Consider the following 19,282-nt stretch of genomic DNA (forward strand, 5'->3'; position numbering starts at 1 on the left):
TCAATCCCAGCTAAATGAAGCACCATTAACAGGAGCACATCAAGGGAGCTGAACGGGAGGTTTCTGTCTATTCACCAATGATGCAATCTGGGACTCTGGGATGTCATCCAAGCTGGTAACTGTTTACTTGGCCCACCAGACAAGCTCCATGCAATGTGTTGGAAATAATGATGAAAATGTTTTGGTGCGCCTTGGATTTAGCAGGAGCAATTAGGATTTGTCACCAGGTAAACAATTCTTGGCTGAGACACAAAACAGTGCTTTAACGCTTAGGGAGAGCTCAAGTGAAACACACTTCTGCCCAGCAGCTGCTGGGCTTTGGGCTCTTGTACAGCCCCACTGAGAAGTCAAAAGTTCCTGGTCTTAGTGCCCTGCTGGTGGTCAATTTTTCACCTTAAAAACACGTTCTGGGGAGTTTGGTGATGATTAGAGCAACACACACAAAAATAATGAGAACAACTGGAGCCGTGGGCAAGCTGAACTTTATACATGTCAGTAGTGACAGCTGATGAAAATGCTGCAGTTTCTACTCATTAAGGAGCTATTGCTGCAATTAGGCCTGACCTGTTCCCATTACCACTAGTGAGAACATCACTACTGGCTAGTGGAGAAGCCTTGGGAACCCTGTTTATGTGCTGGACCTGAGACTTTGCAGAGAGGGGAGGAAAGACAAAGCCCCACAGCCCCAGAGCTGGATTACTCTACTCCTGCATCTGCCCCAGTGGTGGTGCCAGGATTGCTGGAGGTCTCTGCTGAGGTCTGAGGGGATCAGTGCCTGGTGTGGGAAACATGTGGAATTATTTTTCCTATTCTCTTACAGAAATTTTGCCAGAACAGAGAAACTATGGGGGAAGTTAAGGGGAATTCCTAGCCATACTTGAGTGCTGTGTTCCATCCTGTTCCTTTCCTACTCCTGCCCTTTGTCTACATATTCCTGTCCTCAGATGGCAGGATGCAAATAACACTCCAGGGGGTGACTTCAGAGAATGCCTGAGAAAGAACATATCTTTTTCAGATTATTAGAAGAAGAAGGTGCAGCCAAGTTCAGGACTTAGGACTGAGAAACTGAGTGCAAATCAGCTCCTGCATCTCCTACATCCCACCCTAGGCTGTACCCACCAGCCACCTCTATTTCTGCTGTAGCAGGAACTCACTACCCCTCACACAGACCTGGCTCTCCAAGACCCAAAGACAAGTTCCACAGTTAAACTTAACTCTTCTGAACTTCAGCCAACATCATGATCTGTTCCCTAAGCCCACAGATAGAAGAGCTGTGAAGGAGACATCCCTGACACACTGTAATAGCCAAAGGAAAACCACTGCCAAGAGATGGAGCTGGCAGGCTAAACTTTGGTTCTCATCCATTAATTGTGAGCTGTTCCTTAAGATAATTCTCGTCCCATTAGATCTTCCCTTTCCATGAATCACTACTGCTCCCGACAGGCAGAAAAGATAAGGTTTGATGTTTTTTTAATAGCTTGTTTTCTCTGCTTTTTAAACGATGTCCTTTTCTATGTTTGCTTTCTTGTATGACATCTAAACTTTTACAAGTCCAGATCTCCCAATGGTGCCTTGTAAGCCCCAGACACTGGTCTTGTTTTGAGCAGTGTGTTTGCTCAGGTGATCTCAAGAGGTTCCTTCCAAAAGTTATTCTGTGATTCTACTTTCTAAATCAGCCCAATTGTTTTTCATGTTCCCCAAATTTCTCGTATTTCCTATACACCTGTGCATATACCAATGGGCAGATGGTAGATGAACAGGCATTAGAGGAGCTCAACCTTTAAGAAAGTTCCCACTGAAGGATTAATGGTGACATTTTGGCAAATATATAACACAAAACAAAACAAGGAGCAGAAACATGGGAACTTTAGAGTACTTAAAAAGAAATCTGAATGAAAGTGGGGGTGACTTAATTAGAATAAAAATGCTGCTTCTATTCTAAGATTGAAATAATCTGTTTGAAATTTAAACTGCCTTGCAAAGGTTCACCATGAAACAGAAGAGATGACTGATGCCCTCAAATGACAAGGAAAATCAGATCAACTTTGACTAACAGGAACAGCACAGGCTGTCCACAACACAGCTCACATGGGGCATCTCATGAGAGGACCACTGGAAAGCCACGTGCCTGTGGCCTCCCAGAGAACAGGTCTCTTTGGCTGACAGTGGTGAGTAACCATTTCAGAAGGTGCTTGGCCTCAGGAGGGGCAAGCCAGCTACTAACATGTTCCAGCACCCTCCAGGAAATCTGGGACAGAGGAAGCTCAAAGGCTGCATCCTGCTTAAAACACCAGGAGCAACAGCAAACCCCACGTCCTGCCCATTTCCAGCCAGGGCTGCAGGGCAGCAGCTCCCATGCTCTGGTTCTTTCTGTTGCTCTTTACCAGCTCTGTTATCACCCAAGGTGTTTTGCACAGCGAAAGCTGAGCTGCCTCACCTCTGGGTGCTCAGCTGGTAACGAGCTGCCCTGGTTTCCAACCAGCAGAGTCTTCTGGGTGCTACACTTGACCCGACAGGCTGAGAAGTCCAGCTGGCCAGGGGAGTCCGGGATGGCTCAGGCACCAACAGCACAAATTGGCACAATGAACTCTTTCCTTTCAGTGCTGCAGAGGAACTGGTGGGAGTAATCCTGCAGGAAAAGAAACTGTCTCAGCACAGGACATTTAAGTGCCATGCCCACAGCAGAAGAAAAACTGCTGTGTTCTATGACCCTAAGAGTAGCGTTCAATAATTAATAGTACTTTGTACCTCAATGACCTTTCATTCCAGTAGGATGACTTGGACGGGGCTGTTAACTTGCAAAGAAGAAACAACTCTATTGATTCAGCTGCTTTCACAGCAGAACCTGACAAAATTATCTGATACTTTGATTCTGAGGCACCAAAATAGAGTAATTTCAGATAGTGGATTACAGCAATAACAGAACCTGCTTTGACCACCACTGCAGACTATTAAAGGCACCACTACGAGTCCAGCTGTGCCACAACACTAACTCCAGTCCCGGCAGTGCAGCAATGCTGGTGGAGCTTGGCAGGGGGTGCTCTGGTACATTTTCAAAAGGACTTCACCACATGCACGATCAACAGCACATTTTTGGTGAAATACTTACCAAGCTGGAGATGGCAACTGCTTTAATGCCAGGTGAGTGTGGAGTACCTGTGTATTTCCCATCTTTCCCACACTATCATAGGGACAAGGCTGGGGACACACACCCTTAAAAAGCCATCTGATCCATCTCCCCACACTGAACTGATTCAGCCCTAATGCTAAAATATTCTTGCCAATGTCTTACAATTACTTAAATCAGTAAGAATTTCAGCCCTGCCCTCAGCAGCCTACTGCAGCTCTGCCCTGGACTTCGAGAGAGCTCTTCCCACGGGAGAATCTCAGTCTTCCTTTACATCTCACCCCAGCTGCAGGGGACACAGCAGTAACTTTGCCACCTCTTCTGTATGGTTGATGCCTTAATCACCTCTCTCTTCCAAGGTCTCTAGGAGCGACTTGGTGCCTGTATGGACAAGGGTGGGATGGAACTGCAAACAGGAAACCCTCAGGCATCTCTACCAGAGCAAACTAAACTCTGCTGTTCCCAGTCACTGGCTTGTTCAGGAAAAGCCAGACAGCCCCCTCCTCCAGCTGTCTGGCATTTAGCAATAGGAAGGTGAATCAAGTCACCAAAACCATTTCACTGCAGGGATGAGCAGATCAATCACCATATGCACGACATGGCATTGCTGTGCTGGCAGCATCACCTCCCCCCTGCCCAAATCAGTGGCAGAGCTGCTGCTGTAGGGCCAGGAGCCATTGCCTCCAGCAGCTCCTGTATCGATGAGTTGATAAAAGCTCTGCCTCTTATCACTCACTTGCTGGCTTGATCTTTTCTCCTCAGTGCTTTCAACTCTTTTGATATTTTTATCATTGGTGAAACAGCAAGCAGACAATTTGATCTAGGAATTGCACATTGCAGCAAACTCCCTTAACCAGAACTGATTCAGATTCTTCCACGGCTGGGACCTCCCACTCCAATGCCCAACCTCTCCAAACCTGGAAAGGGACCTAAGGCTGCTAGAAGAGGCACAGACACACAGCTATTGCTTTAACCCAAAGCTTTAACCCAGTGCCTACCAACCACCTGCTCAGCAGCGGTTTAAAAATCATCCTAACAGCTGCAGTCACATCCAAGAGACAGCAAAATAATAAAAAAGATTTTTTTCTCCCTAGACATCTCAAATACTCACTCTTGAAATTGCAGAAGTGCTTTTGCTTTTCCTATTTGGAAGGTAAAATATCAGGAAGGGAACAGCAGCAAATGACCTACAGGACTGAAGATCACATTTCAGGAGAGCGTTTCATCTTCAGCAGATCTTTCTGAATTAGCAATTTTGCACTCAATCTTGCAGCCTAAGCCCTCTAAAATAAAAGCTGTGGGCAGCCCATGGGAATTGAAAGCACCTATTATCTGGGCACTTCACGTCCCAGACTGCTCAGATCCTCAGAAACTGCATTAGCAAATGGAGAATGCTATTTACGGGTTTTTTTTGGTTGTTGTTATTTTGGCCACACTACTGTAACAAAGGCATTGTAAATCCAATTGAAAGCTGTGTGTCTTTTTAAGCCTTGGCATCTTCTATTCAGTTATCTCTCCCTTCCAGATGCCAGGTAGACTGAGGAGGATGCAAGGAGTTCAGATCAGTACAGGGATAAAGAGAAAAGAAACCTCAACTACTGGACGTATCTGAGGGAAGTAAAAGGGAATTTTCAAGTCATTGTAATTGCTAAGAAGCAGGGGGATCAGCATCAATGTAAATAAGAGCCCAAGGAATAAATTCCTCCAAAAGCCAGCACAGGCAGCCATTCCCAGCTCTCCTGCTGGTGGTGGGACTGCAGGGGAAGGACACCTCCGTGTCTGCCAAGGCAAGGCAACAGCATGAGCATTTGGCCTCACAGAGGCAGTCATGACCTTGAGGAGAATGCTGCCACTCACCAGTCATGGCCATGCAGGTTGTGTGCTCAACCCCTTTTCCAGGGGTGCTGCAGCCAGAGCAAGGCTTGACCCAGAGCATTTCCGAGTGTGCTGACCCTTCAACCCCACTCTGGCTCCCCAAAGTGGGCTCTGCACCAAAGTGGATACAGTGTCGGGCCAAAAATGGGGAAACCCAAGCAGAGAGCAGTGTGCTAGGCAGAGTCTGGCTGTCCCTGCTGCTGTGAACTCATGGTTCACTCAGCTTCAGAAAGCTGAATTTCCATCCCTTGGGAGAAGAGGATTGCAAATTCTCCACTGCAGCACTGCCCTGTGTTACCAGGACACTAACTCTGGGACAAAACCCAGGGGTACAGCCAAAATGAGTTTAAAATCTTGCTTTTACTTTGCAAACCCTAAGCAGACTTTTTAAAAACAGGTTTTTAAATAAGGCTGAGTGAGCAAGAGCATGCATCACTTCTATGCTTTAGAGATTATTTAGACACAGCTTCAGGCTGCAGATTTTCATGGAAATATAACTTTTGCCTTCAAACAACTCTTCTCTGAATTTCAAGGAAAATACAGATGATTCCTCTGCTCTTATTCCCTTTTGATAAGCAAAAAGTTACATGCTCCGGTCTTCCAAATACCACCCCTAGGCATTCAAATTAGTAGCCACTGAAACGAAGCCAATCTTTTGTCTCAGATGTTATTTCCTTGAATTATAGAATTGTTTCATTTGGAAAAGACCTTGAAGATCGTTAAGTCCAACATTAACCCAGCACGGCTCTCAGGCCCTTTGCAGACTCAGGCCAATATTAATTGGTGTCACACATCAACCTTAATGCCTGCCCAGTACACCAGACTCAGATGTCAGCTGTCCTGCATAACCAGTCCTAAATCCTTCACTGAATTCCCTGCAGCAGACAACTTGCAATGAAAAGAGCCTTGTAGCATGAGGTAATATAGTAAGTCAAGCAGGGAAAGCTCTCTGCTGAAGCCATGATATCATATAGGCTGGAAAAAAGGGCCATTAAAAAATAGGAGAGACTGAAGGATGAGGAGAGCTCCACAGGAAAAGGAGTACCCCTGCTCCTGCCCCTTCAGCTACCAATTCATAGGAGTCTTTGAAACCATCCCAGTTCTCCAGGCTCATCCTGTGCATTCATTTGCTTTCATCTTCTGTCCCTTTCCTCCCTGCAAGAGTCATCTTAAAAGTCTGTTTGGAATAACTTCTGTGTGCTACAAAACATCTAACAGGGCTGGGCTGAATTGTAAAGGAGTTAATTTCAGTAATGCAGTAACTCATCGTCCTGTCATCTTTCCTATTAATCAGTGAGCAATATTTCAGTCTCCACTGAGCATCAGGAATGAATTTTGCAAACCTTACAGATTGAACTTGTATTGCCTGAAAAATACTGTCTTCCTACGGTGAAAAGAGCAAGAGGACAGAACAGAATAAGCTGTGCTAAGATTTTATGTGCTTCCTGCTTCCTTCTTCCTTTCAGATAATCTATTAATAAGCCTGAAGGACACACAAATGTAAATATTCCTGTCTGTTGGGTATTTGCCAGTCAGTTCCATAATGGTTTCCAATTAGGCAGAGACTGTCAGACCACAATGCAAGGACACCAGGGTGGCACAAAAAGACCCACACTGGGCAACTGGAGCCATAAAACAGGAACGTGTAAATCAGAAACAGCAAGAGGAACTAATTGGAAACGTTGCCCAGCAGAAACATTAGCATTTCATATTTATAATGCAAGTGCCGATAAACAAAGAGACATGTCAGCTATTAATTTACTTTCTGACAGTCCAATTGTGTGATACATTCCCAAATGACTGCAAGACAATAGGAAGCTGCTCATTTGTCAAGAAAGGCCAACATGGCACGTGGCATTTCAGTTACTAACAACTCACATGGTCCTTTTATTTAGAGCTCAGCCACAGTCTTGCCTTGAATCAGGAGTGACTTCACTGAAGTCAGACTTACCCCAGGGAAGAGCACGTTCAAAGCAAAAGAATGGTATAAAGCAACTGAAACATCCACAACCCTGACACAGTGGTTGTACCTGTAGCCCAGTGAAGGAGCCCAGGTCACTGGGTCATCCATAATGCCCATGGACCATGTAGCAGCTGAGATGCAGAGGCTGTTCAAAGAAGCACTCCTAAAGCCATCCACAACTAAAACACAGATATGCTGCATGCCAGCATCTTCACACCCAATGTAAGTGGCTTTTCAGAACCTTTTCTCAATGCCTGCTTCCTTGCTAAGGGGTTTTCAAGGTGCTCTGCACCTCCTGCCCGTGCTGTCAGTGTGTTCCTAGCTGAGCTGCAGCACTTTGGTACTTCGCTGACTCGCACTCCATCAAGTACAAGACAAAATGTTCAATTTGCACAAAATTCTGATTCTGCAGTAAAAATCCTCACATGCTCCTTGCTGAGCAGCACACAACCCCTCTCCTGATGCCCTACAAAACCCCTGCAAGGAGCCCAAAGCCCAGTTCAGCGAAACTGCCGGGGGTGTCAGTGAAGCTGTGCAGAGAACCTTTTGCTGGCAGAGCTCCCTGTGCCATGCACTCACCAGTTCAAGGGCAAGACAAGGGACAGCATATGGGACATTAAGTGCCCTTGTGGGTTATCTCACCCTACTTCTATCTGTGGTGATATTCACATGTTGCTCTGCTGCCTCTCAACTCCAAGTACAGCACTTTGCCCTTCACGGCTATCAATTTACCTCCTTCACCCTGAAAATGAGCACTAATTCATACTAACAAATCACATTTTAAAGGCACCAGTGTACTTTGCAAAGCCTGCCTCAGTGATATGAAGCTCTTGTGCCACTTGAATAGTACAGAGAACTGCCCTAGGCCAGTATAATTTTTACTCTAAATTTTAACAGTGTTAAATAGTTCCTCAGTCCCTCTTAAGGAACAAGGAGATAGGCAGCATAGGGCATTTCCTCTTTAGGTTTCTCTATCCATGCTGCCTGAGGATAGGACAAAGTGTTAAACTAAGTCTAAACAGCAAAGGGAAGACAGGAAAACAGTGCACCCAAAGAGATCCTGCACCTTTGCCTTGGTGTAGAAGCATCAGCTGGCTCAAAGCTCCCTCCATCTTTGCCTCTCCAAACAATTCAGGTGAAGAATCATGCTAAGAGATAGCAGGATGCTGTGGAAAGAGTCAGCCTGCCTCTCTGTTTCCCTGCAAGGCTTCTTTCCTCCCATATCTTAAATCCTCCTGTAATAACAAGCCTCTAGATAACAGCACTGAGATTAGAGTTGCCAGGGCCTCAGCACTGATGTTCAAACCCCCAAGCAAAAGCACAGCATGTTTGGCACAGAGCAGTCGAGAGCTGCCAGAGCAGCGAGCGACACGCATGAAGACACAGCCACAGTGGTGTCACTGCCCACAGGTTGTACCTGCCCTACAAGCTCTTTGAGGCAGGTGTCCAAGCCACCTGCAGCTCACCAGCCTCCTGCTGACTGAGGGCACCTAGAGCTCAGTGTGCCTGTGCCAGGCTGGCTCCCTGCCAGGGCACAGCACCTCCTTCCCCCTAGCCTCGCAGCTGGGTCGTGGGCAGGCAGGTGTCCTCAGGGGCAGCACGGCTGCAAGGCTGGAGAACAGAGGGTGTGAAGACACATCACCACCTTTGGGTCAGTCCAGGGTGAGGCAGGGAAGTGAATCCCATCTGCCTGGGCAAAGCAGCTCAGCCAGAGGCAGTAGGGCAGTGCCTGGTGGGAAGGATGTCACCAGGTCAGACACCTGCAGCGGGATGGAGACAGAACACCTGAAGCAAGTCATCCACATATTCTAAAAGTCTAAAGAACCTGCTTGCTTCTGCCTGCACGTGGCCATGCAGCTGTGTTCCAGAGAGGGAATGTGCTGCTGAAGGCAAAACAGCATTTGTTATCCTGGGGGAAGGCAGAAATTCCTTTCTAACACACCAAGTTTGAGTGGGGTAGTCCAGCTGTGGGGATACAGTCGTGTGGCAGATGAGCGAGAGGAGACCACACACTGTGGTCTTACTGGGAGTAAAAGAAACATGAAGAGCAAAAAGAAGAAAACAGCAAGGCAGACAGACAACCCCTACAATAAGGAGAGGGCACGGAGACTTTAAATGGGCTGTAAAGAAGCAAGGGAGAAGCACAAAAAATTACCAGGAAAGGTTGAAGCAGAAGATGAGAGCAGTCAACTTGCCAAAGTGATGGAAAACCACATGACATCCCAGGCTGTGCCTATCAATTATGGGCTTCAAAGGCATCCTCTGCCTGGAGAAACATGACCAGCACTGACTCACAGTGTGGTTTCATTACTAAAAGCCAATCTCAGCTCCCCAGGGGCTCTTGTTGCCTGGTGATTGTGGCCAGGCAGCTGCCAGCACAGGCAAGCTGGACTGCTGGGCATTCCTTCCTGCACCCAGGAGGCCCTGCAGGCACCCTGCTGCCAGGTTCTGCCCTCTGGAATACACACACACAGAGCAAAAAGGCATTTTCTAGCACATAGACATCAACCTCTGAGTACCAAATCACATCTCACAAAGTCTAAAACAAGTGATTTTGACTGACAGGCAGCTTCACTAATAAACAACAAACTCCTATGAGGCTTGGGAAAAAATGGAGGTTTGTTCTGCACCACCCATCCAAGCCTGATAATCCATAGCCAAGGCAGTCCTGAACTCTCCAAACTCCATTTGGGGACAACAACACCCTGAGGCAGTGAGTTCCAGGGGCTAATTTCACACTGAAGGCAAACATTTTGGTCACCAAGACCCCTGGAAGATGAACCATACGCATGGCTAAGACCTTCAGCAAAAGTCACCCAGGTTGTCTCTGAGGGTGGTGAGGAGCAGCTAGAAGACAGAAAAGCAATTTGACAGCAAACAGATGAAAAACTTGTATATTTGAATAATTACAGAGCCTCTGTTTGGAAAACACTTGGCTGTTAGCTGGATTTTTATGGAGCAGACCACCTCAGTTACTTCCTGTCTAAGTCGGTGTGACTCAGAGAAATCTGGTGAGAAACCTTGGAGACAGAACACTATGTTGCTTTTATCCAGGACATTACTAAAGGCCAACATAATTAGAATACAATAACTACTCCTGGGATTATCATCTCTGTCTTTATGCACTTAAATATGCCAAGTCTTTTCCTCAGATTATACTTTTAACACCAGTGCTGTCCAATGGCTGAGGCCTTACTAGCTTCAAAATTAATTATTTTGAAATTACCAGCTCACACATTTGTTTGCCCCTTTTCAGGGCATACAAATCCCAAGATGCAGCTGTACAAGTTCATTATTTTTTACTGAGAGTGGCAGAAATGTTAATGCAGATGTCCTTTTCCACTTGAGGAAGCGTGAGTAGAATGCATTCACTGTTTGTCTGTTGGCTTTTACTTGGACAAGACAAACATTTTCATGTGCTGCATGGATACTGGAGCAGCTGAAGCCAAATGGCTCAGTAGGAACAGGGAAACTGAGGCACATTTGAATCAGCAGAGGAAACCAGCAGCAGAAGTGCCAGAATCAGTGCAGACCCCATCAATGGAATCACTCGGGCGTGGACATCCATGCTGCACCTTTCCAATATTCCCAAGCTCAATGCCAGACCAGGAATGAAGTAGCACTCTCCAGGAATAACTGAGGCTCCAGAACTGCATCCCTCCTTGCCAAAGGGTCTCCCCTCTGCAGCCATGTCCCTGTTGAAACCTGTTATTCCAGGATACACCTGGACTTCTCTTGTTGTTTCTCCACCTGTCTTATGCCCCAACAGCCTTTTTAGCCACTTGTTTGTTTCTCCCAACAGGTAGATTTGGGGAGGGGGTTTATTCACCTGCTCCTATCACTCTTCCATCTTCCCATCCTGCCTTTCTCTCATGCACACATCTTACTCTTTGTTACACAACACCGCTTCTAATTACACTGTTCTTTTTCTGGCCTTTCCCTACTTCCACTACATTTTACTGTTATTTTATCAAGAGAAATCCTTGTGTCTAAGAAAGTGCTTTGGGAGAAAAGATTGAACTCTGCTCCTTTCCTCTCTCCTGTCTCTTCCTACCAGCTTGCTCTCGGCACAAGCATCATTTGAGAAAATGTTCCCCTGACTGAAATTCGAAAGGTCTCACTTTTCCTCTTCACAGTGGAACACAACTGCTGACATTTTTCAACTTTTCCCTTCTCAACTTTCTTGGGAAATTGCAAAACAATTGCAATTTTTTCAAGCGAAGGTAGAGACCTTCAAGAGCACATTGCTCTGGAGGTACTGTGGCTCTCCAAAGGGAAAGCAGAACATTGCCTTGCCTTTGGAAAACCTGAGCAGAGGTGAATTAAGCTTAGCAGGAGCCTGAAATGGCACCTAAAGGCCTCCCACTGCTTCTGCTAAATCAGCCCAATTCCAGGGCTGTTTCAAAACACATTTCCTGCAGTGCCACTACCACTAATTATAACTAATTCCAGAATAAAGTGTAGAGAAGACTCAACACCTGAGCTTTAAGTGCAGGTTGCACAAAGGCAGCTAAATAAGCTTAGAGAGGAAGAGATTCCTGCCAGGAACCAAGATTAACCAAGGAACCACAGGACATGGTGCACACTCGAGGTAAAACATGAGGGCAAGTAAGAACTATACACCCCACAACATTCCCATCAACCCAGGGCTTTCAAGGGAAAGAAAGGGGCTAGAAAAGGTTCTTTGGGTTGGATACCACCAACATATGGCCAAAACCAGGGGAGAATTCCCTGGAGAGATTTCCATCATCTTGCAGAACAAAGATGCTGAGACATTTTATTGGGGATGTGCTGCAGCAGGTAACTTGCTCTGCTGTACCCCACTGGCATTACATCACTCTCCTCTTCCAGCACAGCACTAAACCAAGTCCCAGCACTTACCTTGTCCCTGTTCCTCAGAGCCAGTGGCACTTCACACACCTCACCAGGGGTGTAGCTGTGAAACACCACCTCTGGTGGGCAAGGCTGAGGTGAGCTGTGATCCAGGCCAACTGCTGAGAGCTGGAGAGGCAAGAGAGAGAAGGGAGAGGTTCAGGGGCTGGGAGGAAGATTCTGCACTGATCCCCAGGGAAGCACAGCCTCTGGGTGAGTACATCTGCCCAGCCCACACTGGGAAAACAGTGGCTCTTCCACCTCTGCCCTGGGCTGATCAAAAGCTGCTGGACCACACTGAGCAGGCTCAAGCCAAGCTGCTCTTTTTGCAGGTTTTCTCCAGATTTCCTGCTCCAAAATCCCAGGCAGCACTTACCTCTAGCAGAGCCATGTGCTAATGGTGTCACAGAGATGCAGGACACTGACTGACAGAGCCCTGAGTCCTCCTGGAGCAAGTGAAACCCCAAAACTTACATCAGGCTCCATGGGAAACAATTTTGGGATGACCTTAACTCTGAGACAGAGTCCCACACAAGTCCAAATACTTCTTTTTATGTAATGCTTAGACACCAGTAAGAAAAGAACCATACCAGAGGAGGTAAGGGCAAAAAGAAAGTAACACAGCACTTAAGGAAAAAGACAAATGAGGTGAATGCTGGATGAGGATAAGCTCTTTTCTCAGCAGTTCTGGGCAACTTGAGTAAGACTGGAGTTGGTATCTCCTTTATCCATGAGCTTAAAAGGGCTGCTTTCTTTTAATCTATTATTGGTGTTGTATTTAATACCATTGCAGAGGCATGTCTGGAGTGATACCACAGCAAATGCTTACTGAGCAGAGACATTACTTTGACAAAACCCCTCCCTGCTTTTGCCTCCCCTCTCCAGCTGCACTGTTCCCACTCAGAACACACAGGCAGGTCTCCTGCATCTCCACAGGGTCACAGCTGGCTGAAGTGAGGAGCTGCAGCACACTGCCAGCTATTTGTGCATCTGTGTGAGGCATTCCCAGCCCCCTGTGCTATCCAGGGCAATCCTTAACCAGTTTGTTACAGCTCTCTTGCTGACAATTTCAACAGCCTATCTCAGCTATCTACCCACCAGGACTGTGTTTAAGCTGAGCAGCCCTCTAAGAAAAGCAGCCTTAAACACACCCCTCAGCAAACAGTGATCCAGATAAAGCACATCCACTCCCCTCTGCCCAGGGTGAGTTCCCTGCACATCTGGCAGCCTGCAAAATCTAACACCCCATCAGGTTCACACACACTGTTTCTGAAGCTTTAATGCAATTAGTTTTGTTAAATGGGAGAAATCATCAGAGGCCCTCAGCCTTCAAAGGCCAACGCTGCCACTGTGGAGGGAACCCTTGAACCCTCAGCATTTGACAGTGACCACACCAAAGCAAGAGGTGGCTATTTCAGCAGAAGAATGGAAAATGGCAATCTCATTCCCTTGTGTCCTCCCCCAGCCCTCTCTCATTAGGGACGACAGTTACACTCCAGGAAACCCCACCAGCTTCAGCAGAAGTTATTTGTGTTGACTTAGCACAAATCAGGACTCCAATGTCTCACTGGGGAAAAATACTTTGCCTTTCCCCCAGCAGAAGGAACTCCACCATCACCATCAGTTTGAAATGACAGCAGGACCTGGACACTGAGGTATTTCAATGAGCTGTCACAAGCACACACCATCTTCAAATGTCACATCAAACAGCAAGGAAAAGGGCAGGGAAAGGCTACCTTGTAATAGAGGTCTCGCTCTTGTCTTGAAGCTGGACAACCTGGGGCAGATTCATCTCCTGAGTGCTGGCCAGCCTCTGCTTGATGGTGAGAGACATCTCCTTCTGGAAGGCAGAGGGAGTCAGCTGAAAGGCAAAAAAAAAAAAAAAAGGCATGAGACTCAGAAATACCCTTGTTCAAAAAGGCTTTTCTTGTTCAAGTGCCAGTGATGAATAATTTGTGATCACAGCCACTAGGACAGTTCTGGAAGCCCTGGAAGTTACCTGCTGAAATATTTAACATCAGTAAATTAATGATATAGAGCAGAATGCACATGCTGTAGCCACGTGGCTCTGTCCCATTAGCTTCTCTGTGATTTGATGTGACATGTTTGGGGATTTCTGCTCTTTGGGCATTTGTTTCCTCTTTAGTTTCACTGGATTGAGCTGGTGACCTTTGCAGAGAGCGGGGACGAGTTATCAGAACTCCCCTAACCCCATCCTTGCCCAGCACTCACAACCCACCACGTGGAGATGTCACTGCGGGTGAGTCCGAGGGAGGCAAGAAAGCAGCTCTGTGCCAAGGCTGAAGCGCACAGCAATGGGCCCAAGCTTCAGTGCTCTCTTTTTAATTAGCACTTGTTTTCTCTGTCTGGCCGCACAGACCCCTCCCCAGAAGAACACACGGAGCTCCTTGACAGAGCCCCAGCACCAGAACATCTCCAGTCAATGAGCTCCAGGCAGCAAAGGGACGTTTGTGGGTGGGGAGGAGGAATTGCCCTGACTGCACTGCTGGGCTGGAGCTGTGCTCCACACAGGAGATGGGACAGAACAGCAGGTTTGGAACCTGTTCTAGCTGGGACCAGCCCTGTCTGTCAGAGCTCCAGGCAGAGTTTGAGCTGCCCTGCACATGCCAGGTGCCCAAGGGCAGGCTGGTGAGAGCAGCACAGGTGAGTGTCCAGCCTGACAGAAGAAATTCTGCCACACAAAGGGGATGGAAAGCAGCACATCCTCATGGATTCAGCTGTGCATTGGTTTAACTTGGCTCTAGACCCTTCACTGGCTTCATTGCCCTTCTCTGGACTTGCTCCAGCACCTCAATGTCTTTCCTCAATGAGTGGCCCAGAATTGGACAGAAAACTCTGGCCTGTTGAGAAGTGCAAATGGATTTGATGTGATAATTTCACCAAACTCAAGGGCAACATTCACTAGGTACCTTTGTACACACAGATAGAGATGTGCACATCTCTGAGCCAGTGTGTAGGAACTGACCATTGCCTATATGATAAGTTATAGAGTGAACCTTGACAACAAACTCTGCTGGCTCACTGAGGAGACCTACTCAGACGTTTCTTTGACGCTGGTGTCTCCAGGCTGTGGCATCCTTCAGAACTGGAGAACACAAGGCCTCCCCACCTTGTTTCCCATGGGCCACAAAGACACACCAGAGCCTGCTGGCATGTCTCACCTTTCCCTCCACCCCCTCTCCCATGATTATTGGAACCCTATTTACTGCAATTATTAACCAAATCCTTATTAATATCCAAGCTGTCTTTGCTAACTCTTGAGAATATTCTCAGGAATTAATTTCCACCAAAATAATCTTCTTTTTGTGAGTACAGAAGGAAGGTGAACATCACTTGGCTGCTTAATTTTTCAAGAGCAGCTGACCTGATGTGACTTTGAGTCTGGACCTTCTGAGGACTCAGAGTGTTATGAACAACCTCAAACCCAGGGACACTGCTGCCCCAAGTCAGACAAAATCAGAGCACTTTCCTGCATTGCAAACCAAGTGTCCACCCTTTCTGCAAGTATCTTTCTGCTGATGTTTCTAACTAATGGAGCAGAGAGTTCAAGACTCTGATTAACAACTATAGCTTCTCAAGGCTAATTTGGTCAAGTTACAAAAATTATCCAACAAATATGACTCCTTCCAGGCGTGAAATTACCACACTGCCCAAGAGCATTTCTCCATGGAGAATGAGGGTCCTAATTTTCATTTAGTAACATCCAAATTCAAGGCTTCCTATAGGCATTCGAAGTTGTAACACCATAAATAAAAGCATGAAACCGTTAAAGGAACATGAGCAATTAGTTCAAACAGAAATGCAACACATGGGAAAGCAGGGCCACTTCAGACTTTATCCTGGTGGCAGTTCTTCTCTAGCATCCTTATCTTGCAAGAAGCACAGGTAAACAGGGTCATTCCTTTTCCCACCACCAGCCTGACAACCACCTCTCTTGGTCTGTGTCGCACAAAGTGGGTGTGCAAGAAAGGGCAAGAAGAAAAGAAAACCCAAAAGCTGGTTTCAAGCACTGAAAAGACTCAAACATGGACAACATTTACTAAGCACTGTGGACCAGAAATAATGTCTCTTCCCTGTCTAGCAAACTGGACCAAGGAACAGATGCATTTGCCCACTTCTTATTTTCAAAGGCTTGGGAGACCAGCCCTAAACTAAACTTATTTGCATCCTGGCTGTAAGTTAAATCTCTGATTATATTCTCTCCTGCTTCCTTCTGTTCTATTTTTTTTTTTTTTTTTTGTGAACTTGCTTTATGCAACAAGACATTGTCTATACAAAGACAACCATTTCCTTTCCCTCAAGTTTTATTCACATCCACAAGCAACCCAGTAACTCCATTCCTTTATTCTCAAAGCAGTTACAGCATTATACACATAATCCACAAGGCTGCTGTTTCCTTTTGTTCTTACATGAAACATGAGAGCACAGCACTGTCTCATGGACACCAGGACATGCTGTAGCAAGAACTAGGATTTAAACCTGGAAATAACTATTTTTCAAGAGAGAAATCTAATAATACATTAATCTGAATTTCAGTGATTTATTACTGGGTCTTGAGAATAACTGGATTATTTGTTCCAATTTTCTAACTGCAATTTCATTTCACTTGAAATGAAAGCCTGTCCATCATGCCCACAGTGCTCATTTCCAGAGAGTTTCTACTCTCCACATCCCCATTCCAGTCTAGCAGCTTCCCCTGCCCTCTAGCTCTGGGGAGAAGCTCTTCCCTACCCCATAGTTGCACTTCCTTAAAGCCTCCACGGATCAGCCTCCAGACCTGGGGCAAGGAAGCAGAACTAAGAAATCAGCCTGATTTCCCTTGCAGGGATAGAATGAAACACCGACCATGACCCAGCACAGCTCCAGCCCACCACCCCTGTCCCATGAGGGGAGATCTCCATGGTCCCCACCTCAGACAGCTCTGTGATCCTCAGCAGGATTGAATTAGGTTCCTGGTCTAAGGATAAGTCTGGGTAGGTAAATGGGTTATAAAATTGCTGTGCAGCTTGCAGTGATGGTAGGGACTTCTTGCTTAGCTGTAGATGGTGGAATAGAGGGAGAATTGAGGAAGCTGAATCTGGGATGTCCATGGTGATCTTCAGCTTGGCACACTGTTCTGATAGATCTGGGTTTCCTGAGACATGTCAGAAGTTGTACCTCAGCCCTGGGCGTATTTCTTCATTGCTTTTCTAGGTGGCACAGCTGTCCTGGCACAGCTGGTTCCTGTGACTGCAACAGTATTACAAAGTGCACCTCAGAGTGGCGTTGGTAATGCTCCACGAGCTTCAGGTAAATTAATTTTAGGCACTACAGACAAGCCTAAAATTGAATGAAACAAAGCAAGAACTTAATTTGTATTTTTTCTCACGCAGGGAGGACTCTGATCATATCAATGCAAAGGACAGCAGGCAGATCTCTGTGTTACCACAGCTCTGACAATGTATTTGGGGGTGTCCTTTGGTGTTGCACCCAGTGAATACCCTCTGATGAGCTTGTTCCAATTAGTCAGGCACACATTTACACACACAGCAGCCAAGGACACCCAACTGGCAAGAGCATCTCTGCTGTCAGGTAGCTTCATGCATTTTTGGCACAACAGATGCTATAAACAAAAGCTTCTCAGGAGACTCTAGGCCACAGGCAAACCCAGTTCTCACATCTGCTTGGCAGGGAGCTAGGAACCCTCCATTTGGAAACCAACATTCATTATTTAGGAATTTACTATCCAGTCAGGGAGGATCTGAGCTCTGAAAAATAGCTGGCTCTGCAGCTAGCCAGCCTGTGGAGACTCACTCCAAAACATCTCCTGGACAATGTCCAGTGTAAGCAAAGCTCAGTGTAAATTGGAGAGCTGGGGCAAAGAAACCTCGCCCTGTGACACCCTTGTGCACTCAAGACACCAAGACAGAAGTGCAAGCAAAGGAAGCTGAATGGTGGGGGAAGCCTCCTGGCTCAGAAGGCAGAGCTTAGAGACAGATGTCAAGATGTCATCAAATCTCTTATACCTGGTCTGAGATGCACTCACAGGGCTGCTGCCTCCTTGTGCTCCCTCCCACAGCTCCAGCACCTTAGAACCAATCACAGAAGTGAATTCTGCTGCAGGCAGAGAGCACAGCTGGAGCCAGATTTCATGCTCAGAGAACTTGCCAGAGAGGCCTCAGGTGCTTAGCAAAGGAGACTGCTGGCTGGAAAGGATATCCATGGAATTGCATGGTAGAAATGATATTAAACTAACACAAGGCTTGCAAGCATCTCAGCACCCAGTGCCAAACCTGATGCTGGTACCTCAGCTCACTCTCCAACTCAACCCTGCTCTCACACTCAGCTGTGTCCCTGCTACTGAACTCACCATGTGTTTTTCCAGCCCAAACCTTCCTCCCCTGCCAGGCAGATGGAGGGGACCCAAGCCATTAGTTGGTCCAGCTTGTCAGCCCAGACAATGTCATTTCTACATCTCCTAGACTGCTGCAAGGAGAATGCAAGTGAGAAAAAGCCTGATCTGCAGGCTAGCACCTTGGATGCTCAAGAGCTAAGGAAAAGCCTTGGCTGGGGAGCTCTGCTCCCTGGATGACAAAGTCTTTTAGCTAATGACTATTTAATGTGCAGTGCATAAGCAGTCTCTGGAGGGGAAAAAAAGGGACAAGAACCATCTTTAAAGTGAAGGCAAGATTTGTTTCATGCTGTGGGCTCACAGCTACTGAGACTCCTTGCTCCAGGCAAGGCAGAAAAAAAGGGTCTGTACAGGACCGGCACCCTGCTCCCAGCTGAGTGGTTTTGACCATGACCTGAACTGGATAAATAAAAGCACCTTCACCTCTTCCCTTTAGGGCAGCAATAATAACCTCTGAACACTGCCTGGCTCAGGAGCAGTCTCCTCCATTCTGCTGACATGCACTGATTTGTTAATGCACCTTTCAGCTGCATCCCCAAATGGAACACGGGACATTCCCAGCATCCCTAAAACCCATCCATTCCCTTTCTGGACCATCCCTTCACTTCTGCAGCATCAGCTCTCAGTGCAGAGCACAGGCTGCACAATGCTCACAACCTGACCAGCTGCTTCACCTGCCAGGACATGGAGAGGCTGGGCATTGGCTGAGGTCTTGAAATGCTTCTGTAAACCTCAATCCCAACCAAGATGGTTTAATCTTAGACTTCCAAAGCTTCTCAATCAAAGTGATTATGTGAATCATGCCCAGTTCTCCCAAAGGAGTTTCAGTCTCTGGAAGACCATGGGTATTAACTCAATTAAGAGACACCAAACTGGAGACAGGGACCCAGCCAAAAGCAGAGGCAGGATTACAACCACTGAGCCTGGCCTCGGCTGGCTCCAGCCTCATACCTGCTTCTCCAGCACACACACAATACTGGCTGCCAGAAAAGCAAATAGTCAGTGTTTACTGGATTGCTGCTCTAATACTGCA

At 46.8% G+C, this 19,282-nt stretch overlaps 1 long non-coding RNA gene across 1 annotated transcript in view; it reads right to left on the bottom strand.

The window, feature by feature from the left end:
* The window catches only part of LOC119705554, a 47,604-nt gene extending 33,907 nt beyond the window's left edge, over positions 1-13,697 (bottom strand). Inside the window, exons 1-3 of the long non-coding RNA XR_005258262.1 lie at positions 13,574-13,697; positions 11,847-11,966; positions 2,438-2,629 (exon numbers count right to left, since the gene is read on the bottom strand). This is a non-coding gene — a long non-coding RNA (uncharacterized LOC119705554). The remainder of the gene's footprint in view (positions 1-2,437; positions 2,630-11,846; positions 11,967-13,573) is intronic.
* Positions 13,698-19,282: the final 5,585 nt, after the last annotated feature.

This window comes from Motacilla alba, chromosome 11 (genome assembly GCF_015832195.1).
Source record: "Motacilla alba alba isolate MOTALB_02 chromosome 11, Motacilla_alba_V1.0_pri, whole genome shotgun sequence".
Lineage (NCBI taxonomy): Eukaryota > Metazoa > Chordata > Aves > Passeriformes > Motacillidae > Motacilla > Motacilla alba.